Raw genomic sequence first — 24,499 nt, forward strand, 5'->3', positions numbered from 1 at the left:
GTGTATTTCCAACATCAACGATGCTGCCTGTTTTTGTGAGCCGTGTGCCCGAGACCAAGAACCGAGGTGGCGGGCCACGCGGGCAGGGGGCTGGCGGACACATGGCCCTCTCCTCCCGTTCCTTCCAGAACATGGGGGTTAAGTGGTTAAGGGGCTTTCGGGAAGGAAGCCTGCGATCCGTGGGCGGGCTGGTGGGAGTCTCTCCCACCCAGGGCTTGAATGAGGCTGCCTGGTTTTACGGCGGACGGTGACTTCGTCTTCCCTCTCCTGACAGGTGAGACGCGGCCCTCCTTCGCCCGGGGGGTCCCCCCTGTACATCTGGCACCCACCTCACAGGTGAACCTTCCCGCTCCTCGATGATGACGGGTAAGAAAAACAAGATGTCTTTCTTGGTTATAAATTTAACTCTTCTATGATTAGTCTGGGCAATTAGGACACCCCTGGGGTTGAGTGTATGGCTGAGGCACAAGCTGGAAGTCTGATTAGCTCAGGTCTCTTGATGCTTGTTCCTGGTAGTAAATGCCTGGCACATACAGTATTGATTTTCATTTAGATATCTTAATGTTTCCAGACAATCCCGGCAGATGTGGGCTGAACTCAGATCCGCGGGAGCGCCGGCCTGCAATCTGCAAACATTTTTCTTGCCACTTTGTTTCATTTTTCCTAAACTTAACTGATTTGGAATCGGGAGATATAAATGAAAAATGCCGCGTTGGCCTATCAATCACGGCCTGCGCAAACATGGCCACTGCCCTTTCCTAACATCCTATTACCACCGGGTAGTTGGCTAGTCAAACAGGAATAAAGATTACACTGCAAACATCATAAGTTAGGCTTGATTTGTTGAGCAAGTAGCCTGACAATTCGGTAAGAGTTATATACCTCAGCTTCGCTGAAAATCAGGCTTGTTATGGCTCTGGTACGTCTATAAAGATTGTTCATTTCATATAAAACAGCTACCTGCACTGAACGCCCTAGAAGGAAGAATGATGCTGGTTATAAATATAGAGGAAAATCTATTTGTCTGCCCCTTCATGCTGTTAGCGAGTCACATGGAGCGGCCCTTCGGTGTTTGTCGGCAGCAGGGGGAGATCTGCGCAGCCACCTTCCCCTGCGCCAGCCCGGCCCGGATTGAAGTGGATCATCTCTCTTTGTCATATGAGATAAAGCAGTGAAGTGTGACCAGTGCCACCGCCTTGCTCTCTGCCCACCAGGGGGACGCTAATGATATTGAAAAACTAGACGGCGTCGCCTTGAAACCGAGTGCGAGGGGAAGGCTGTCTGTTGGCCGGCCGGGCTGGGTAACAGTTAACGTCAGAAAAGATAAATAGAAATTATTAGAATGGGTTTGGAAGGGATATTTTATAGGGCAGGGTTGTGTTCGTTTAAAGATACATTATTGGACTGTTATATCTGATTTCAAGCGGCTGGGTAATTAAAATGATTAACGTCCCTTACTCATAGGGTTCAATTCATTAAAGTTTTAAGCACCCATTGTGCTCACAACGGAAGGAGGGCACATCCGCGGCGACTCACGCCGGGGATCCCTCAGTCCGGCCCCCCGGTTGTTTCCCCGGGTGTCTCAAGGCCCCGCGTCCCCTTTCCCGGCTGTGGGAGCACCTCGGGGAGAAGGAATCAGCCGTGAGCACCCACCCCTCGGGCCCTTGCTCGGAGACGAGGAAGGCGGAGAAGCCAGAGAAGCAGGAAAACCCTGCTAAGGATGCTCGGCTCCCAGGTACCAGCTCTTTCCAGCTGCTGGGGTCGGGAACCGGCGCCTTTTGGGGGTCAGCAGCGGCGGCCCAATCGCACGTGCAGCCCCCAGGGACACGACGTCAGCAGAAGGCCTGAGCAGGGCGGCCGCATCTTGCAAATGAGGTGCAACACGCCGCGGACACAACTGTCAATTTAAATGCACCCAAAATAGCAGTTCTGGTGTCATGTTTCTTATTTTTACATTTAGAAAGTGTCCAGCCAGTGCGCTGGTGGGAAAATGAGACCACTCGAGTGACGGCACAATAAAGCTGCTGTCGTCGTTAGGGTCCACACGGTTTTGCCACCTTGCTCCCCGGTGTTTGGGGAGAGAGAATGACGTAACCCTCTTTACTAGTCTATGCAAACCTTAACCAGCAGTTGCGGTGATTTACGAGACCGCTCGAGACACCAACTAATTTTTTTAAGGCAAAGATATGGCTTGGGATTTATCACCTTTTGGCGGATTCTGGGGGGAGTCGGTACCAGCGCTGCCCAGCTGTGTGACCTTGAGCAAGACAGTTAACCTCTCTGAGCCTCAGTGTCTTTATCTGTAGGATGGAGATACATACATCTCCTTTATAGGATCGTAAGGATTAGAGTGTTAATAGGTAAGTGCCTAGTAGGATGCTTGGCCCAGAACAGGTGCTTAACGCATGAGAACTAATATTCTCACATCCATTATGATGTCAATAACAGTATTTAGAATCTTATGCATGTCTGAATGTTGTAGACACGGAGAACCACAAGAAGGTGCAAAACGGAGCCAGGCATTCCTAGCCAGGGGCCTCAGGAGTGTGGCCCATATGCTGAGCTGCCAGTTTCTTTGCCGGCTTAAGAAGTCCCCAGCCATCTCTTTGCCCAGATCATTTGTTGACTTGGAAACTTCTGGAGAAACTAGATCTGGTCTATACTTCATTTAATCGATGTCAGAATGCACACAAGTGTGTCTGAGAGAGAGAGAGACAGAGACGGTGAGAGACAGAGTGACATCATAAATATTGCTGCAGAATATTTCAGGTCACTGTGTAGGGAGGCTGGCCGAGAGAGGGATACCAGGGAGCATGAAGTGGGTCCTCCCCTAGTACTGGGGTCCCGGGCATAGACTCCATGACTCTTCCCGTTGCTCTGCTCTCCCTGGAGTGGGGTACTGGAGGCCACTGGGAGCCCCCCATGACCAACCATTCCCTGCCTTTTACGCTGCATTGCAGCCCTGAGTACAGAGGTCTCCACCAGCTTGGCAGAAAGACACCACACTATTGATGCTTCTACCTTGTTTTCAGGTAGGATGGCCATACGCCAGTGACGGCCCAGGTCAGTCATGGTTAACGCTTGTTTCCATGTAACGAGGCCTTTTTTAATCTGCAAAGTGGCCCAGTTGGTGTGATAGATCACATCATCACTCCAGGCCAGGAGGTGATTAGGGCAGCAGGCATTTGAGACATTACCCTGAGTAACTTGGAAGGCCGACTGCAACTACGGACCCAGAGTAGGGGAATCGAGGAGCCTGTCCCAAGGTCGTCCGTGTGAAGGCAAGGGCATGGTGGGTGCATTGCTTGGAGGGCAGCAACAGTGACGCATTTGCTTCTGGGTGTGGAATCCACGCTCATCATAAGGAAAAATGGAATGTTACACAAAATATCATTTGAAGTGTTTACGACGAGAGTTTACTTCTAGAGAAAAGTTCATTTTAACTCTTGAGACTAAATTATTGATAAAGTTTTTTAAAAAGTCAAGACTCCCAACCATTTCATGACTTGTTCCTCTCCTGGTTCTGCTCTGAAATTCTTCAGGGTAGGCTTTGGTGAATGTCGGGTCAAAGTCTATTGTTATTATGGACGATTATTATTATATAACTGTCTTCATTTGGACTTGGCAGGAGTCTAAAAGAATATTGGAAATTAAGAAGAAGGGAGTGTAGGTAAATAGTGATTTTCTTTCACCCTTTGAAGGCTTGTTTCTTTTGTTTGTTTGTTGGTTGGTTGGTTGGTTTTGTTTCCCATTTTGGGAAAAATACCGTTGTCCCATATTGATGTCGTTCTAATCAAAATCACAAAGTCTCACATGTTGTGCTTCCAAAATTAGGTTTCCAAATCAGGATGCAGTTGGGCCAAGACTGCATGGGTGGTTGGCCATGGGGAGGTTTGTTACCAGCAGAATGAGGAATAATTTCCCACGATGTGTTATTTCTACTCCCTTTAGACGCTTTTTTTCTACTTTCTATCAGATCTACTTGTGGGATTGCAGGGTCCTTTCTTCTTTTGTGGTATCTGCCCTGGTTCCCTGGCCATCAGGGGGTGCAACCTGGTGCCCCTCAGGTCAGTTTCAATCAGAAAACACATTTGATGCCCACTGTGCGCGCGCACACACGCACACACATGCACACACGCACACGCACATACGCAGGCATGCGTGCACATGTACACACACATTTAAATGGAATGAGCTGCTTACATTTAAAAAAAGACTTTAGATCGAGCTGGAAATCTGTCTTCTTTAGGAAAAGAGGAAGGGCAGAGGAGGAGATGCCAGTGCTGGGTCTGCATTTCTGCAGAGCAGCAATCAGCTACTACAGCCAGCGCTGTCCTCTTAAAAGGGGAATGTACTCTCCCTTCAGCCACGGCCCCACTTCTTCTTCCTTAGACCAGGGCACCTGCTTTTGTTTATCTTCTCCTGCCAGGCCCCTCTAGGCTCACAGGCTTAAAACCCTTGCTATACACAGGTAGGTGCTTAGTGAATGCTTAACAAAGGAGTGAGCACATGAAACTGCAAATGACTTCAAGAACAACAGGGGTCACTTGCTGGGCGCTTGGGTTCTCTAGTGCTGGGTGAGGGTGCTGGAGTCCCACAGCTGAGGTGCATGACGGATGACAGCAGCCCAGGACTTACTAGCTGGGAAGATCGGTGCACATGGTGAGAAGCATCTATCTGCGACCCCACTCGAATCCTTCAATCTGTACTATTGGTCACTAAAATGGGAGAGAAGATGGCCCAAGTCAACCTTTGCCACCTCCAGAGTAGGACACCTGATGACTTATAATCATATGTTGTTCCCCTGACTCAACACAACGTCCATGAGTGTGGAGTGCACAGTGGACGCTGTTAGATGCGGAGTCGTGGTACGACTCACCCGAGCTAGTGGGCAAGTTAAGACCCACAGGATTACTATAAACAATGGAAGTGGTAGCGTCCACAGCAGGTTTCTTCCTTTGCCCATCTATGCACATTTTTCCCCTTCCACCCTGTCCTCAGCCTCAGGGGGCTGGTGTGTATGGATTGCAACAAGGGGTCTTGTGTCATCTGGATTCTGGCTGGGTCCTGATGGAGGGGAGCCCTGCCAGGAGGTTGGAAGGGAGGGCTGGCAGGGCAACTGAGGTCAAAGTCTTTAGGCTGCTGGGTCCCTCCTGTGGATGCTCCCTTGGCTGAAGATCCCAGCCATTCTCAAGAAAGTACAAGACTCTCTCTTTCCAGGTGCAGGAACCTCCCCTTCCCCCATTCCTTTAGTCCTAGACATTGGATTCTACACTGTGTCTTGAGGTTCCTCTACTGCCGCTTTCCACCCTGTAATGCACCTGTTTGTAAATAAATCTTCCCTGGAGCATCCTCACTGGAGTGTGCCAACTGCTTTCTGATGGGATCCTGACTGAGAGAAGGCCACAAGGGAGGTGGAGAGGTAAACTCTCCATGGAACAACTGAAGAAGGAGAGGGGATGGAGTGAGAGAAAGAGCATTCCACTCGGAGGAGACAGCATGGTGCTGACACACGGCACCAGGGCAGGGAGAGCAGAGACATGGAGCTTTCTCTGAGAATAAAGAGAATTAACAAAGCAATGGGGATTATGATGGGAAAGTCAGGCTGGGCTTGTTCTTGGAGGGACTGGTTTCTAAGTTAAGGACGTTGTTCACTGTGAGTTGGGGAGGCCCAGAAGGGAGATGAAATGACTGGAGCTCACATTTTTGATAGAGAATATAAGAAACAAAAATCTCTAAATGTACATTTGGCATGGAGTTTTCCATGGAAATAGCCAAAAGGATGTAAATATAGGGGAAAATCTGTGTTCATACTGGAAACCAGGGAAGACAGCCAGCCATATCACAACATTTTGAAGAAAATTTCTGTGAAATATACAACCATGAGCACCAGTCCAAGGGGAGGACCTGTCCACCACTGGCTTCAAGCAAATGGGCAGCTTACCTGGAAGGAGTTTAGAAGGATCTCATAGGGGATCCTGTAGCAGAGAGGGTGCCACGGGGCTGAGAAGCAGGAAGTTTGGGCCAGTCTGGGTTCCCCACAGTGCAGAGGGCAAGACAGGAAGCTCCAAATTGGATACCGGTCTGACCACTTGTTATCCATGAGGTTGGGTAAGTTATGCATCTAACGTGGTGACTTAATTTCATCATCTCTAAAATGGAGTCAGTCATCATCCCAACCTAACATGTTTGATATGAAGACTGACGGATGGGATCCTTGTAGAGCACGTAGAACAGAGGTCCAGGGGAAGGAGGCAACAAATGCTGGGTAGGGTTGACCATGCCTGTGTTCTGCAAGTGCGTCAGGATGGAGAATCCCATCCTAGACTTACTCCCAAATCTATGAGTGAAGAGTCAGTTTCTTATGAAAGGGAAAATGGGATGGCCATAAGGGAACAAATTCAGGAGATAAAGTCCAGGAGATTCAAATCACATATGATAGCAATTCCAGAAGGAAATCACATAGAGACAAAGAAAGGAAACAGTCTTTGAGTTCAATAAAAGCTTAAGCTTTTAGATGAAAACATTCGCTGAGTACCGGTCATAATTAATGAGTAGAGTCCCATGGAGATAGCACCTCATGACATTTGTGAATTTCAAGGGTAGATAAAATAAGTTAGGAAGCAGTAGGAAGGAAGGAAAGGAAAAATCAAGCTGCTATCTGAATTTTCTCCTGCCAAACTAAATGGCAGGAATGCGACAGAGGTGTTTACAGAGATTTGGAGAAATATGATTGGGCCTTCATCATGACTCGTGAGTGGGCAAGCAGACAAACCTACAAGATGGAGAGTTTGTCCCAATCTATGCAACAACCATCTTCATGAGAAGGGGCTGTTTCTAGATTGGAAGTAATTTAAAGAAGTAACCATTGGAGTTGCATCTAGTTGGGACAAGTAAAGGGCAACTGGGGAGATTTGAGTCGAGTCTGAGCACTAGGTGACATCACAGTTTAATGCTATGGAAAGGTGGACATTTATATATGGAATAAAGGCATGTTATGAGACAGTGTGTACAGTACGACCTTACTTTAACAAACAGACGTATACCCATGTGTGTAATAGAAAAAAGATCTGGGAGGGTGTAGTCTAGAGGGTTAACAGTAGGAAAACGAGATTTTATTTTCTTACTCTTACTTACCTGTATTTTCTAATTTTCTGCAGTGTACGTATACAGCCTTAGCAATAATAAAAGATTATTTTGAATTGAAAACACAATTCTGCATTCCCTCAACCTATCATTCCTGAGACAACCTTGCAGATTTAGAAATATGGAAGTAACTTAGGAAGTATACCACCCATGTGCCCTTCATTAAAAAAATACTCAAAGAATTGCTCCGGCTCAAAGAATGGCACATAAATAACAAAGAACACAAGAAATGGGAAGAATTAGTGTAAAAGAAATGGCACAAAGCACTGAAAAGGAAACATTTACTCAGATTAGTTGTTTAAAATGTGGCTACAGAGTTTACGGCAAAGGCAAAAATAAGGTTTTTAATGCAAATATTTAAGTTCCTTATTATATCAACTGAAATCGGGGTATGAGAGGCAGAGAAGATGCAGGAAGAAAGAGGACACAGAATGTATCCTTTTATATAAGGGATAGAATTGATAGTGTATCATTTTCAATATTGGTAGAGAACAGTCAACTCAAATGTATTTTCTCAACATTTCTTTTTTTTTTTAGTATTTCTTTTTTTTTAAATAATAAATTTATTTTTTTATTGGTGTTCAATTTGCCAACATACAGAATAACACCCAGTGCTCATCCCGTCAAGTGCCCCAATCAAGTGGGTCTAAAAATAAGATTTATTTAGCTTCCATATCACTATTTAAAAAAGAGCAAACAAAGCTAGGTCCTCAAACAAAAAATGAAAAACAAAACACAAATAATAATTGGGAAACAGTTAAATAAGATGATGGGGAAAAAAGATCAATGTTAGACATGCCAAAAACCATGAACTGGTTATTCTTTCTAGAAGAATCTCTCAGAAGATGTTTCCCAGTCAAATGAGAAGCAAATCAAAAATCTGTGAGTCAGAAATAGAGAACAGAAGCTATGCAAACCTAGAATCAGAATTGAAATCCAGTGAAATATCTAAGTAAGTCTATCTAATTGTGACACATGTAGCCATAAAACAAAATGCAAGATAATGCTCGAAACATAAAATGATTTGATAGTCGCTAAAAATTGTGGCAATAGTCTGGGCCCAAGTGTTTCTAATTGTGCTAATAGAATCAGAAAGAGCATAGGGGAACCATATTAATATTTTCATTTGACAAAGAGGTAGCGCCAACTATAAAAATAAAGGTGGGTAAGTTGTGTTTTCTTTCTTTTCTTTTCTTTTCTTTTTTTTCTTTTTTCTTTTCTGTCTTGCTTGTTCTTTGTGCGGCGTTCTCTTTAGGGGGGTGTGTCTTGTTGTGAGTTTTTTTTTTTAGTTTGTTTTGTGGTTTCTTTCTTTTCTTTTTCCCTTCCCTTCCCTTCCCTTCCCTTCCCTTCCCTTCCCTTCCCTTCCCTTCCCTTCCCTTTCCTTTCTTGTTTCATTTCATTGGCATTATCACATACGTGCAGAAAAGTGTTCTGTGTTCAGCTTGGTAAATTTTCACAACCACCACCATGGAGACCATGGCTGGACCCCAGAGAATACATCCCGGTCTCTTTTAGTTACTGTCACCCCCAGGGGTTATCACTATCTCACTTCGACTTCAGATACACTGAATCATACCACACACATTCTTCCTACTGGCGTCTACTTCTCAGCATCACATTTCCGAGATGTATCCAGGAGGCGTGGCTGTAGGTTGTCCCTTTCTTTAGCAGGTTGGCATTTTATTGTGTGAATGCATCACAATTTACTTTTCGATTGTGCCTTTGATGGCATTTGAGGAGTTTCCAGTTCTCGACTAGTATGAATGGCACTGCCACGGATATTCCAATCCATGGGTGTTGTTAAAAAGATGCATGCAGTTTAGTCGAGTCTGTATTTAGAAGTGGAGTTACTGGGTCAAAGAAACACACATGTTCAGGTTCATCAAACTGCCAAGCAGTTTTCCAAGCTGTTTGTACCAGTTGACACCACCAAGAGGAGTGCATGAGCATTTCCCTTCTTTTATAGCCATTGGCATTTTCCATCTTTTTCATTTTAGCCTTTCCAACGAATGGCTAGTGTGTTGAATAGCTGTTTTAATTTATTTTTCGCAGATGACCGGTTAGATCCTCTTTCATGTTTGGTAGACATTGTGGGATCCTCTTTTATGAAGTATCTGTTTTTGTCTTTGAAACATTTTTCTATTTAAAAAGTCTTGTTCTTATTAATTTATAGGAGTTGTATGCATATGTTTCCATAAGAGACCTTTCCCAGAGGTGTGTGTGTGTGTGTGTGTGTGTGTGTGTGTGTAGTTTGTTTAAGAATTTTTATATACTGGGCAGCCTGGGTGGCTCAGCGGTTTAGCACCGCCTTCAGCCCAGGGTGTGATCCTGGAGACCCGGGATCGAGTCCCATGTCAGGCTCCCTGAATGGAGCCTGCTTCTCCCTCTGCCTGTGTCTCTACCTCTTTCTCTCTGTGTGTCTCTCATGAATAAATAAATAAAATCTTCAAAAAATAAAAAGAATTTTTATATACTCCCCATGTCCACGAGATGCTGCAGTACACCTGGAACTGATTTTTGTGTATAGTGTGAGATAGGGGGTCAAGATGTATTTTTTCCCATATAGATATTCTGTTGAACTGGCATCACTTATTTTTTAAAAATATTTTATTTATTTATTCATGAAAGACAGAGGGAGAGAGAGAGAGAGAGAGTGAGAGAGAGAGGCAGAGACACAGGCAGAGGGAGAAGCAGGCTCCATGCAGGGAGCCCGATGTGGGACTCGATCTCAGGTCTCCAGGATCACGCCCTGGGCTGAAGGCGGCGCTAAACCACTGAGCCACCCAGGGATCCTCTTATTGAAAAGACTGCACTATGGAGTCAACTTTTTTACAAATTAGATGGTGGACCATTATGTGTTTAAATTTTAGACTCTTTATTCCACTGAATTTTTTGGTTTGTCCTTACACTAATATCACAGTCTTATTTATTACAGCTTTATAATAAGTCTTTATACTTGGCAATGAGAGTCCTTCAGCTTTGTTTTTCTTTACAGTTGCCTTGGCTATTTGAATTTCCACAGAAATTTAAGAATGAGCTTGTAAATTTATACACACACAGAAAACCATGCTTGGATTTTGATTATAGAAAAGTTTTTAGATCAATTTGATTTGTAAAATCAAATCTTCCATTTCTTTTTTTAAAAAAGATTTTATTTATTTATTCATGAGAGAGACAGAGAGAGAGAGGCAGAGACACAGGCAGAGGGAGAAGCAGGCTCCTCGCAGGGAGCCTGACATGGGACTCGATCCCGGGTCTCCAGGATCACGCCCTGGGCCGAAGATGGTGCTAAACCACTGAGCCACTGGGGCTGCTCAAGTCTTCCATTTCTTTAGTTTTTTTTTTGTTTGTTTGTTTGTTTCTCTTAAAAGTATTTTGTAGGTTTCAATGCAAAGGTCAAGGTCTTACACAAATGTTTAAGACCCATTTTACCTTAATTCATTTCTAGGTATTTGTTGATCTTTGATGCTAATATAAATGTTAATGATTTTTAATATTTTATTATCTGTGTTTTGTTGCTGGTATATAGAAATACAATTGATTTTTGCATATTTTCTGGTATCCAGCACATTTCACTAAGTTCTCCATTACTTTTAATTGTCTATATATTCTTTGGACTTTCTTTGTACACAATCATGTCATCAGAAAACACTAGTATTTTTTTCCTTTCTAATCTTCTCTTTACTTTTCTTGCTTTATTGCACTGGTTAGAATCTCCAGTAAAATGTTAAAAATATAAGTGATGAAATTGTACATCCTTCTCTCATTTCTGATTTCAAGGGAAAAATTTTTCAGCATGTTTTAATTTATCTTACCTTTTATTTATTCCAGCTTAATTGAGGTATAATTGACATATAACCTATGCAATTTTAAGATATACAATATGATGATTTGATATATCGCAAAATGGCTTCTACAATAAGATTAGTTAACACCTCCATTCCTTCATGTAATTATCATTTTCTTTTTGTGGTGATAACATTTAAGATCTACTCTCTTACAACTTTTAAGTATACAACATAGTATTGTTAATTATAATTACCATGCTGTACCTTAGATCCCCAGAACTTACTCATTTTCTAACTGGAAGTTTATGCCCATTGACCAATAGCTCTCCATTTTCTCATCCTATCTCCTGGCAACCACCATTCTATTCTGTTTCTATGGGTTCAGTTTTCTTAGATCCTACTTGTAAGAGACAACATACAGTATTTATCTTTCTCTGTCTGAATTATTTCACTTAGCAGAATGCCCTCATGTTCCATCCATGTTGTTGCAAAAGGCAGAATTTCTTTCTTTTTTACGGCTGAATACTATTCCATTGTGGTAGGTGTGTGTATCCACATCTATATATTTTCATATTTTCTTTTTCCATTCATCCCTCCAAGGGTACTCAGATTCTTCCCAAGTCTTGGCTACTGTGAACTATATGGCAATGAATGGGAGGGTGCAGATATCTCCTCATGGTAGTGATTTCATTTCCTTCAGATATACACCTAGAAGGGGATTGTTGGATAATGTGGTAGTTCTGTTTTTAATTTTTTGAGGAGCCTCCAAACTATTTTCCATAGTGGCCATACCAAGTTGAAGGCCCCCAATAGCATATAAGAGTTCCCTTTCCTCCACAGCCTCAGCACCACTTGCTGTCTTTTGTCTTTTTGATAATAGCCTTTCTAATGAGTGCCAAGTGTTATCTCATAATGTTTCTAATTTGCATTTTCCAGATTGGTGATATTAAGTGTCTTTTCACATGTCCATTGGCCATTTGTCCTTTTGTATTGTCTATCAAGTCCTCTGCCCACTTTTAAACTGAGGGTTTTTTGTTTGTTTTGTTTTGTTTTGTTTTTTTTGTTATCGAGTTGATTGAATTTCTTATTTTGTGTCTTAAGCCCTTATCAGATAGATAGTTTGCAAGTTTTCTCCCATTCCATAGATTGCCTTTTCATCTTGTTTATTGTTTCTTTTGCAGTGCAGAAGCTTTTTAGCTTGGTATAGTCCCACTTGTTTATTTGTGATTATTTTGCTGTCATATCCAAAAAAATTTTTAGAGCAATTTCAAGGAATTTTTCCCTATTTTTTTTCTGGTAGTTTTGTTGGGTCTTATATTTAAGTATTTCATCTATTTTGAGTTAATTTTTGTGAGTGGTGTAAAACAGAGATCCAACTTCATTCTTTTGCATGTGGTTATCATTTTTCTTAGCATCATTTATTGAAGAGATTGTCCTTTCCTTATTGTATCTTCTCATCTCCTTTGCCGACTATTAATTGACTGTACATGCATGAGTTTATTTCTGGGCTCTCAATTCTGTTCTGTGGTTTATGTGTCTGTTTTTATGCCAGTACTATGCTATATTGATTACCATAACTTTGTAATAAAGTTTGAAATCAGGAATTGTGATGCCTCTACCTTTGTCCTTTATCAGGATTGCTTTGACTATTTGTGGTCTTTTGTGGTTCCATACACATCGTAGGATTGTTTTTTCTATTTCTGTGAAACATGTAATTAGAATTTTAGGAGGAATTGCACTGAATCTATAGAAAGCTTTGGACATTTGAACGATATTAAGTCTTCCAATTCATGAGCACATAGTATCTTTCCATTTTTTGTTCTTCCATTTGTTTCATCAGTGTCTAATACTTTTCAGAGTATGGATCTTTAACCTCCTTGGTTAAATTTATTTCTATATATTTTATTATTTTTGATGCTATTATAAGTGACATTTTTCCTTTATTTTTCCAAATAGTTTGTTGTTTGTGTATAGAAATTCAACTTATTTTTTTAATGTTGATTTTGTATCCTGCAAGTTTACTGATTTGTTGATTAGTTCTATGAGTTTTTTGGTGAAATCTTTAGGATTTTCTATATCTAAGGTCATATCACTGACAGCTGGAGATAGTTTTGCTTCTTCCTTTCTGATTTGAATGTCATTTATTTCTTTTTCTTGCCTAATTGTTCAAGCTAGGACTTCCACTACCATGTTAAATGTATGTGGTGAGAATGATCACCCTTGTTTTGTTCCTAATCTTGGAAAAGAAGCTTTCCACCTTTTATCACTTGTAGGCAGGTATTTCAATCAATAATCTTTATCAGTTTAAGAAAAAATCTGGCTTTAGCTGGCTTGCTAACAATATTTCTCAAAAAATTATGAATGAATATTGAATCCTTATATTTCTTATTTCTCCCTCTTTTGATTCAAAGGTAAGGGCTCATAGAAGAAACAAAAAAGTGAACACATTGTATATCTAAACAGAGAAAATAAGATGCAAAAAATTTGTAATGGCTTTAACCATGTTTTTTCTGTTCTGAATATCAGCTCTAATACATAGTATTTCCCCAACAAACATTTGTCAAATGAATGAATGAGATTAAACTCCTTAGTGGTTCAAGAAATAAATTGAAATTGAGGTTTTTTTTTATTGCTCAGAAGAAATGCTAAAGTAAAGTTTCAAAGGAAGTCTAAGAATAAAGGAATTTTTAAAGATATGTTAATATATAAACTAAAAGAAAGCTGAATTGACAGTATTAGTATCGGAAAAGGTAAAATGTAAGCTAAAATAATTAAATAAAACATAATTATCTTACTTTGATAAAGGGCTTACTTTATTGTGAAGCTAGAGTAGTCATAAACTTTTATGTCCTAAATGACATCTAAGTATATATGTATATAGCAATTTTTAAAGTTGTTATAAAACCAAAATTGTAGTGAAAGATTTAAACAAACCATTCATTCTTTAACAAATCAAACAGCATATTAAATAAGGTATAGAAAAATTCATCTAAATTACATAAATTCATCTTTGTTATTATAAAATTAATCTTGATTTACTTGACAAATGTGTAGAACTTGTGAAAAATACACAAATGGTTATTGTTGCTTTAAAACAGTCATAGGATGTTTAAGGATGTCTCATCATAGTGACCTAATCCAGGGCTGTGATGGTGGATTTCGTTGGCAGGGGTGGTTTTTGACAAGTAAAAGACGAAAGGTGAAGAGGACTTTTTTTCTCTCTTTTTTTTTTAAGAGAGTGACATAGAGGTGTTTATGCCCTGTGCTTTCTAAGATCTTGTGGTGATGGTGGATAGAGATGCAAACAAATGCATGAAAAGCAAACAAGTCCAAACCTCATATATAAAGAAGAATCAATGAAAGAGAGCAGGGAGCAGGTCTTCAAATGCAGAAAAACAAATGCCGAGTGATTAAGAGGGGACGCAGTTGGCTGAAGGATGACATAATTTGAGGACAGCACAGACCAGGAGATTCACCAAGAGGGCCACTGAAGAGGTAGGGGGCTGGGTGCCCTTAGAGATTCCTGGTTCAGCACAGCTGGTCATCCAGAGGGTGGGGCAGGGGAGCTGGTCCAGGAGAAGATGGAGTTGTTGGAGTTTAGGGCACAGTGTAAGGATCCTGGCTGGCGACAGGATCCCTTTCCCACTTCCGCATTCTGAGCTGAGTTAGGTTGCTGGAATTTAATTCTAGAGGAGGGGAGGTGGGGGCCTTTATAACAAACAAACAAACAAACAAACAAACAAACAAACATATGATCTAGCAAATGCTGTCTTCTGCCTTGGAAGATATTGCATGAAACTGACTAACCTTTCTTCATTTTGGTAGGTAGTAGGGCCTTCTTCTCTTCATCACCCTCCTCATCTAATCCAAAGTCTGTCGCTCAAATTTCCCTGCCATTTCCTGCCTCCAAAAGTATTCTAGTTGGAGCTCAGTAGTGAGGCAAGGGGGAGGTTGTGAGGAAACTCGAGCATCCTTCTTATATGTGAATAGACAACCAAGGGTCACCAGGTAGAGAGAGAGAATGTATGTGTGTATGTGTGCGTATCAGATAGAAGAGCAAAACCAAGATGAAAAGCAAGACAAAAATATATTCTAAAAGCACCTTCTGTGACATCCGAGATGTTACATTCAAAGAACAAGAATAGTAGTTGAGGGAAAAAGATCACTCAGGAAACAAGAAATGTCTCAGAGATTAAAAACGTGGTTGCTAAAATTAAAGAAGCAATAAAAGGTCTGGAAAGAGGGGAAATTAGGAGATAAGAGATAAGAGAAATCCAGGATCAATCCCCAAGAGGTCTAGTCCCCATTATTTTAGAGAACTAGTAGGGGAGAAGAGAGGATGCAGAGACAGAAGCCATGGCTAGGAAACAACAGAAGAAATTTCCCCCAAAGGACAGGAGTCTGTATATTGAAACAGTTCCCTGAGTTTTTAGAACAGTAATGAAAAAGCCATCACAACTGGATTTATCACCGAGAAGTTCCAAGTTGCTGGGAACATTGTACGTAGAACAGGACTTGGAGCACTCTAAGCTCTCAGTAATGGTACGTTAATAGCATTATTATAAAAAATTAAAGAGGAAAACGTCACCCTATAGGAAAGAGAATCAGAAAAAAGAGAATCAGACTAGTATTTGCTTTTCCATAAGCAGTACTGGATTCTAGAAAGTAGTGTTTTCAACATTCAGATTAGAAAAATCAATATGGCCTGGAAATCCATACTCAGTTGAACCATCCCTTGAAAGTGGAGGTCGGTTTCAGGGCTTGAGAAAGCTTATCTGCTGGGCACTCTTTTCAAAAATTAGTTTTCTTGAAGTAAAATTTGCATACGATCAAAGTTTCCATATTTAGTCTTACAATTCAATGAGTTTGACGTACGCCTCATCACAATGCTGAGTATTTCTATCACTCCAGGAAGCCCTCTCCTGCTCCCTTCCAATCATTCCACTTCCCTCGACTCCTTTTCTTTTCTAGAATTTCACAGATATGGAATCATACAACATGTAGTCTTCTGTGGCTTCTTTCCTTATACATAATATTTTTGAAACTCATCCATATTGTTTAGTGTATCAGTGTGGCTCATTCCTTTTCATTTCTGTGTAGTATTTCACTGTATGAACACCGTCTATTGTGTTTATCTACTCATCAGAAGAGGGTCATGTGTTTATCTGCTCACCAGCAGGAGGGCAGTGTCCAAACCCTGGAAACAACCGATTGTTTCCAGGGTTTGGATATTCCAGCTTCTCTAAATATTCGTGTTCTAGTATTTGTGAATGAATGTCTTCATTTCCCTTCAGCAGGTACCGAGGAGAAGTACTGCTGCAGGAGACACTAAGTGTATGTTTTTTTTTAAATTTTTAAATTAAAATTTTTTTATATGTTTAACTTTATAACATACTGCTGGACTAGTTTCCAAAGTGGCTGCACCATTTCGTCTCCCCATGAGCAGCTCACAGGGATTTCAGCTGCTTCCCATTCTTGGCAGCACATTCTAAGCCATTCTAATAGGTGCCTAGGAGTATCTCACTGTGGTTTTAATTGGCATTTACCTTATTTGCCATCTGTATATCTTCTTTTGTGAAATGGCTATTCAAATCTTTTGTGCATTTTTATTTTTTATTGCAGTGTATGGGTTCTTTATATATTCTCGATACAAGTTCTTTCTCAGATACTGTTTTGCAAGAATCTTCTCCCAGTCCGAGCCTGGCCTTTTCATTTTCACAATGGGGCCTTGGAAGCACAAAAGTTTTTAATTATAATGAAATCCAATTTATTATTTTTTTTTCTTTTCCAGGTCTCTTTGTGTCTTAACTAAGAAATCTTTGCCTAACTGAGGGTCATTCTTTCGTATAAAAGTGTGCTTTCTTCCAGAAGCATATAGAATTAGTTACATTGAGGTCTTTAATTAATTCTGAGTTAGTGTTTGTGTCTAGAGTGAGGTCAAGGTTCTTCTTTTTTTTCTTTTTTTCTTTGCATATAGGTGTTCAGTTTTTCCAGCATGTTTTTTGGAAGGATTAACCTTTCTCCACTGGACTGTGTTGGTTCTTTTGTCAGAAATCAGTTGACCATGTTTTCAGGGTGTATTTCTCAGCTCTATTCCATTCTGTTGAGCAGTAAGTTCATCTTTTCATCAATGTCCACTGACTTGACAGCTGTAGATTTACAATAAGTTTTGAAATCGGGTAATGTCCAACTTTGTTCTCCTTTTCCAGATTATTTTAATTAATCTTGTCATTTCAATTTCCATATAAATCTTTACATATTTCCATATGTAAATATAAAAGTCTTATCAGTTTCTATGAAAACTCTGTTGGGATGTTGATAAGCATTGCATCAAATCTGTCAATCGATTTAGCGAGAATTGACAACACTGTGGTATTAACATGGAATATTATGGACACAGAATCTCTCTCCATGGATTTAGATTTTCCTTACTTTCATAGCAATATGCTATAGTTTTTAGCCTAAAGGCCTTGCACATATTATGTTAAATTTATCCCTTCCTGTTTCATATTTTTGATGCTATTGTATTTGATAGTCTTTCCATTTTAATTCTGAACCGTTTGTAACAAAAACATGGAAATCCAACCGATTTTATATCCTGAACTTCCATGTTGTGGCTTTGCTAGACTTCCATATTAGTTCTGGTTCCTTTTTTTGTAGATTCCTTAGAGTTTTCAACATAGATGATCACATCATCTTCAAATAAAGACAGTTGTAGTTCTTCCTTTCTAACATGTATGACTCCCCCCTTTCTTGTCATATTTCACAGGTTAAAACCAATGTTCAATAAATGTGATGATATTCAACACATCTGCCTTTTCCTTTTCCTTATCTTAGCAAAAAATGTTTGCTACTGAGTGGTTGGGGAAATTTCCTTCTGTTCTCATTTGTTGATTAATTTTTATTGTTGTTATTTAGCATGACTAGGTCTTGTGATTTGCCGTTTTTGCCATGTATTAAGACTATCATCTGATTTTTCTTTTTCAATTTTTTGTGAATTACATCAACTGATTTTTAAAAATTAACCAATTTTGGGGACGCCCGTGTGGCTCAATGGTTGAGCGTCTGCCTTCAGCTCAGGGCATGATCCCAGAGTCTTAGGATCGAGTCCCACACTGGGCTCCCCCTGGGGAGCCTGCTTCTCCCTCTTCCTATGTCTCTGCTTCTCTCTCTGTGTGTCTCTCATGAATAAATAAATAAAATGTTTAAAATAAAAAAAAAATAGAGCACACTTATTAAAGTGGCCTAAATCTGGAAGTCTGACAACACCCAATGTTGGTAGGCATAAAAAAAATGGTACAGCCACTTTGGAAGATAATTTGATGGTTTCTTAAAAAGCTAAACTTCCTCTTGCCATTTAATCCAACAGTTTCACTCTTTTGGTATTTACTCAAAAGTGTCGAAAACTTATGTCCACCTAAAAACCTGCACACTGATATATTTATAGCTGCTTTATTCATAACTGCCAAAACTCAGAAGCTCGGAAGCAACCAACATTCCCTTCGGTCAGTGAATGGATAAACTGTAGCACATTCAGACAATGAAGATTATTCTTTGCTAAAAGGAAATGAGCTCTTGGGGTGCCTGGGTGGCTCGGTAGGTTAATTGTCCAACTCTTGGTTTCAGCTTAGGTTGTGATCTGAGGGTCGTGAGATCAAGTACCACGTTGGGCTCTGTGCTCAGTGGGTAGTCTGCCTGAAGATTCTCTCCCTCTGCTCGTTCCCTTACTCTCTCTCTCTCTCTAAAATAAAGAAAATTAAAAAAAAAAAAAAAGGAAATGAGCTATCAAGCCATGAGAAGACATGGGAGAAACATAAATGCATATCACTACATGAAAGAAGCCCATATGAAAAGGCCACCCATTGCATCATTCCAACTTTTACATTCTTGAAAAGCCAAAGCTATTGAGACAGTAAAAAAATCAGTGGCTTCCGGGGGTTGGGGAGAGAGGGATGACTGACTAGGTACAGCACAGTGAATTTTTACTGTGGTGAAAATACTCTGTATGATACCATAATGTTGGATACACATCATTATACATTTGTCCAAACCCAGGGTTTGTACAATGTACAAAGCAACTATAAACTTGGTTTGTTAATGATGTGCTCATGTAGGTTCATCAATAGTAACAATAACTCTCCAGTGGTGGAGGCTGTGCACGAGTTGGGGCAGGGGGTACATAGTAAGTCTCTGTACTTTCGCTCAATTTTTCTGGGAACCTAAACCTGCTCTAAAACAATAAAATCATAAGAAAAAAGTTTTAAAAAGGGTGCAAGGGGTCCCAGAATGATGAAAATCACAATTTAAAAGAAATGAGGTGTACTTGAAAGTAATAGGATATCATAGGTCAATTATATTCCAATAAGAATGATGAAGTTAAACACAGAGCTACCCTACAATCCAGCAATGCCACAACTGGGTATTTACTCCAAAGATACAGATGTAGTGAAACGCCACGACACCTGCACCCTGATGTTCACAGCAGCAATGTCCACAGTAGCCAAACTGTGGGAGGACCCTTGATGTCCTTTGACAGATGAATGGATAAGAAAGACGTGGTCTATATACATACTGGAATATTAGCCATCAGAAAGGATGAATGGTGGGTACCATTTGCTTTAACGTGGACGGAACTGGAGGGTATTATGCTGAGTGAAGTAAGTCCATTAGAGAAGGACAATCATCATATGGTTTCACTTCTCCGTGGAATAAAAGAAATAGTGAAAGGGATTATAAGGGGAAAGAGGGGAACTGAGTGGGGAAAGATTTGAGAGGGAGACAAACCATGAGAGACTCCAGACTCTGGGAAACAAGCAAATAGTTGTGGAAGGGGAGGAGAGTGGGGAGTTGGGGTAACTGGGTGACGGACACAGAGGAGGGCACCTGATGGGATGAGCACTGGGTATTATATGTCGGCAAATTGAATTTAAATAAAAAAATGAAAAAAAAAAGAAATGGAAAAAAAAGAATGATGAAATCAAATTCCCCCCAAAAAAGTCACTGCCATGGATGTTATGCACCAAATTACAAAGTATTAAGCTGTACCAAGGAATAAAGAGAAATGAACAAAAGCACAATTGTAGTGGTGGAGCCCTAATGCCAATCTCTCAGCCCTTGACCCACCAAACAAACCCAAAGCAGCTCAAAGTCTGTGCTTTGAGACCCACGCCAGTGCCTTGACCTCTAAGGGGAGTCCACTGGCTTCTCTTAGAACACAATTAAGCCATCAAAATGTCAGTAGATTAAAAAGTAGATATGCTACAAATTACATTCTTTGACCATCTAAGAATAGTATCAGATGGTAATAGAAAAATGCCCTCTTTACCTAACTAACCATTTAGAAAATAAGACAATAACACATGTCATCCAGAAAGAAAACAAAACCGAACCACACCCTGGGGCTGAAGATAAACTCAAAATGACAATTATAAAATATCTTCCTCTCAGTGTGGTACTGAGAGGAAAATTCATATTCCTTACCCTTTAAGTTAAAAAAAATGAAAATAAATTAAGGATTCAACTCAAAAGCTTGATTAAAAAGCAACACGTTAAACCCAAGCAAAATAGAAAGTCACATTAATAATAATAAAAGTGGAAATTTGATAAATTGGGAAGTAGAAGAACGATTGAGGCATAAAATAAAACAAGGAACTGGATACAGTAGAACGGTATAAATAGGTAAACTTCTAGAGAAGCCAATAAGAAAAAAATGCTAAAGTGCAGTCACTCTCAAGGAGAGAATCCTTTGTAAAATTGTGATGCAAAAACTTTGATCGCATGGATGAGATGGATAATTTTATATGAAAATATGAAGAATTAATCTTGAAACAAACAAACAAAAGCTAATAGACAAATACATACAAATTAAAAGCTTTGTCAAGGAGCCACCCTCAAAGATTTGTAGGGCCAGATACTCCTTTTTTTTTTTTTTTTTTTGCAACCTTCAAGGAACAACTTTGAGGAAATCAAGAATATTCTTGGTAACTCAATGAGAATAAATATATGCATCAAAATCCATAACTGGCCTTGGATTTCATGGCAAAGCAATCCAAACATTTACAATAAAACGGGCAACCGTTCAAGGGCGCCTTCTGTCACTACTATTATTGACCTTTAACAAAATTTAAGATGCTCCTCCAGCATTTTCTCAGTCGCCTAGACAAAGGAACATCCTTCCTTAACACGATTAACAAATGTCTCTGTCTCAAATGCAGCGCCAGGTGAGCTACTACGAAATTCTTTAAGACCAGTTACATGAAGAGCATGCGCTCCATCACTGCTGTTATTTCATAGAATTCTGGAATGTTAGGCAGTGTAATGAGATAGGGAAATGACGTGAGAATAAAATGATAAGATTACGCTGACATCATGGGCCCGTTGCTTTATAGTTTTTGGGTCGATTTCCTTTGAGCGTTTCCCGTACATAATCATATCACGTGTTGAACACTTGAGGAAAGAAGTGTTTGTTGAGTTCACACCTTAGGCCTGGCCTTGAAGATGCAACGAGGAGCAGGAGAGAGTCCCTGCCTTCACGGAGCCTATGTTCCAGCTGGGGAGAGAGATGGACAGCAACACACGAAATCCAGACAGTGTATAATAGGATGCCAGGTGTTGGTAGACACGATGAAAGGAAACCCAACTGTGGACAAAACATGAATGATGGGGATGGGATGCCAGGCAAAGGGGGCAGGGGAGGCCTCTTCTCCAAGCTTTCAGCATTAGCAGAACGCTGATCCAAACCATGATGTGATCCCTTTCTTTCCCTGTCTCTCCCATACTTACTTCTTTTTGAAATAGACGCAATAATCTTAGTTTATCTGGAAAAATAAGAGTGAAGACTAAACCTAAAACTTCGACCAGAGACTACTGGGGGTAGGAGTGAAGGGATGTAAATGTGTCACATCGACGCATTTTATAACTATATTATTAAGTGGCAAATATCACAGGGGTGTGGCACGCTCTCCATAAATCCAAAGTGAGACCAGTGAGGTTAAATATGAGGCCTGAGTTTATAAATGAGTCGAGCATGTAAAAATCTTGGTGTATTAGCTGTAGCAGGTATAACAGAGCTTATATCCTGTCCTAAAAATGTTAATACGTATGAACACATCTTATTTATTCATGTTTCATTTTAAGTGCGACTGATAATTTCATATTTCTTTTTGAAGTGTAATGAACATACTGTGTTATATTAGTTTCGGGTTACAGTATGATCATTCAACGATACTGTGACCAAATGGTGACCTCATTACCACATTAGCTTACTAGTTAATCCTTTGCTCTCTAGTAATACAGGTTCCAGCCGCTAAGTATGTTTGTTTGCTTGCAATTTGAGTTCAGCTGATAGTCTAAGTGTTGTGCACAAGGCTTCCTGTAACCATTCAGAGTATCTAGAAGCACCGTAGAGTTCAAAGTTTGGTTTTTCAAGACTTAAAATATGGCACCGTAGAGTTCAAAGTTTGGTTTTTCAAGACTTAAAATATGGCCAAATACAGTTAATCTATTTATTTGTCTGTTTGTTTATTTTTACATTTGTATTTATTTAAGTTCAATTTGCCAACATATAGTATAACACCAGTGCTCATCCCATCAAGTGCCCTCCGCAGTGCCTGTCATCCAGTTACCCCAACCCCCCCGCCCACCTCCATTCCACAACCAAATACAGTTTTAAAGGGAGACAGAACATGAAGACTCCTAACTCTGGGAAATGAACTAGGGGTGGTGGAAGGGGAGGAGGGCGGGGGGTGGGGGTGACTGGGTGACGGACACTGAGGGGGGCACTTGATGGGATGAGCACTGGGTGTTATTCTGTATGTTGGCAAACTGAACACCAATAAAAAATAAATTTATTATTAAAAAAACAAAAAAAAGAATTTGCAATTCTTAAAAAAAACACACACACAGTGCTCATCATGGTAGGTGTACTCTTAACCCCCTTTATCTGTTCCACTGACCCCCCCAACCCAGTGAGTAATTTCATATTTCTCAAATATTGCACTTAATGGAATCCAGGGCTCTAACCCTTGAATGAACAGTATAGTAAAGCTTGTATACAAGCTTTAGGAGGCATGAACACGTTTTTTAAAAGTCTATCGTCAGAAGAAATGGAGATTGTGTAGTAGAGTGTCAGGTATTGATAGAGATGGTTGTAATCCTTATAAGCACCGTTATGTATTATTTTAAGGTAAGATTCGGGGACACGTGCTTAATACCTATTGTAGAAATTGAAAAATTGATTTAAACATTCTAAGTAAGTAATTGTAGAGAAATTTTGATGATGCTTTTATTTTATTTTATTATTATTTATTTATTTATTTATTTATTTATTTATTTTTAAATTTATTTTTTATTGGTGTTCAATTTACCAACATACAGAATAACCCCCAGTGCCCGTCACCCAATCACTCCCACCCCCCGCCCTCCTCCCCTTCCACCACCCCTAGTTCGTTTCCCAGAGTTAGGCAGTCTTTACGTTCTGTCTCCCTTTCTGATATTTCCCACACATTTCTTCTCCCTTCCCTTATATTCTCTTTCACTATTATTTATATTCCCCACATGAATGAGAACATATAATGTTTGTCCTTCTCCGACTGACTTACTTCACTCAGCATAATACCCTCCAGGTCCATCCACGTTGAAGCAAATGGTGGGTATTTGTCATTTCTAATAGCTGAGTAATATTCCATTGTATACATAAACCACATCTTCTTTATCCATTCATCTTTCAATGGACACCGAGGCTCCTTCTACAGTTTGGCTATAGTGGCCATTGCTGCTATAAACATCGGGGTGCAGGTGTCCCGGCGTTTCATTGCATCTGTATCTTTGGGGTAAATCCCCAGCAGTGCAATTGCTGGGTCGTAGGGCAGGTCTATTTTTAACTCTTTGAGGAACCTCCACACAGTTTTCCAGAGTGGCTGCACCAGTTCACATTCCCACCAACAGTGTAAGAGGGTTCCCTTTTCTCCGCATCCTCTCCAACATTTGTGGTTTCCTGCCTTGTTAATTTGCCCCATTCTCACTGGTGTGAGGTGGGATCTCATTGTGGTTTTGATTTGTATTTCCCTGATGGCAAGTGATACGGAGCATTTTCTCATGTGCTTGTTGGCCATGTCTATGTCTTCCTCTGTGAGATTTCTCTTCATGTCTTTTGCCCATTTCATGATTGGATTGTTTGTTTCTTTGGTGTTGAGTTTAATAAGTTCTTTATAGATCTTGGAAACTAGCCCTTTATCTGATACATCATTTGCAAATATCTTCTCCCATTCTGTAGGTTGTCTTTGAGTTTTGTTGACTGTATCCTTTGCTGTGCAGAAGCTTTTTATCTTGATGAAGTCCCAATAGTTCATTTTTGCTTTTGTTTCTTTTGCCTTCGTGGATGTATCTTGCAAGAAGTTACTGTGGCCGAGTTCAAAAACGGTGTTGCCTGTGTTCTTCTCTAGGATTCTGATGGAATCTTGTCTCACATTTAGATCTTTCATCCATTTTGACTTTATCTTTGTGTATGGTGAAAGAGAGTGGTCTAGTTTCATTCTTCTGCATGTGGCTGTCCAATTTTCCCAGCA

At 40.2% G+C, this 24,499-nt stretch overlaps 1 long non-coding RNA gene across 1 annotated transcript in view; it reads left to right on the forward strand.

The window, feature by feature from the left end:
* Positions 1–2,491: 2,491 nt before the first annotated feature.
* Positions 2,492–24,499, forward strand: part of LOC111098384 — a 49,348-nt gene continuing 27,340 nt past the window's right edge. The window contains exon 1 of the long non-coding RNA XR_005354812.1: positions 2,492–3,032. This is a non-coding gene — a long non-coding RNA (uncharacterized LOC111098384). The remainder of the gene's footprint in view (positions 3,033–24,499) is intronic.

Source organism: Canis lupus, chromosome 1, assembly GCF_011100685.1.
Source record: "Canis lupus familiaris isolate Mischka breed German Shepherd chromosome 1, alternate assembly UU_Cfam_GSD_1.0, whole genome shotgun sequence".
NCBI lineage: Eukaryota > Metazoa > Chordata > Mammalia > Carnivora > Canidae > Canis > Canis lupus.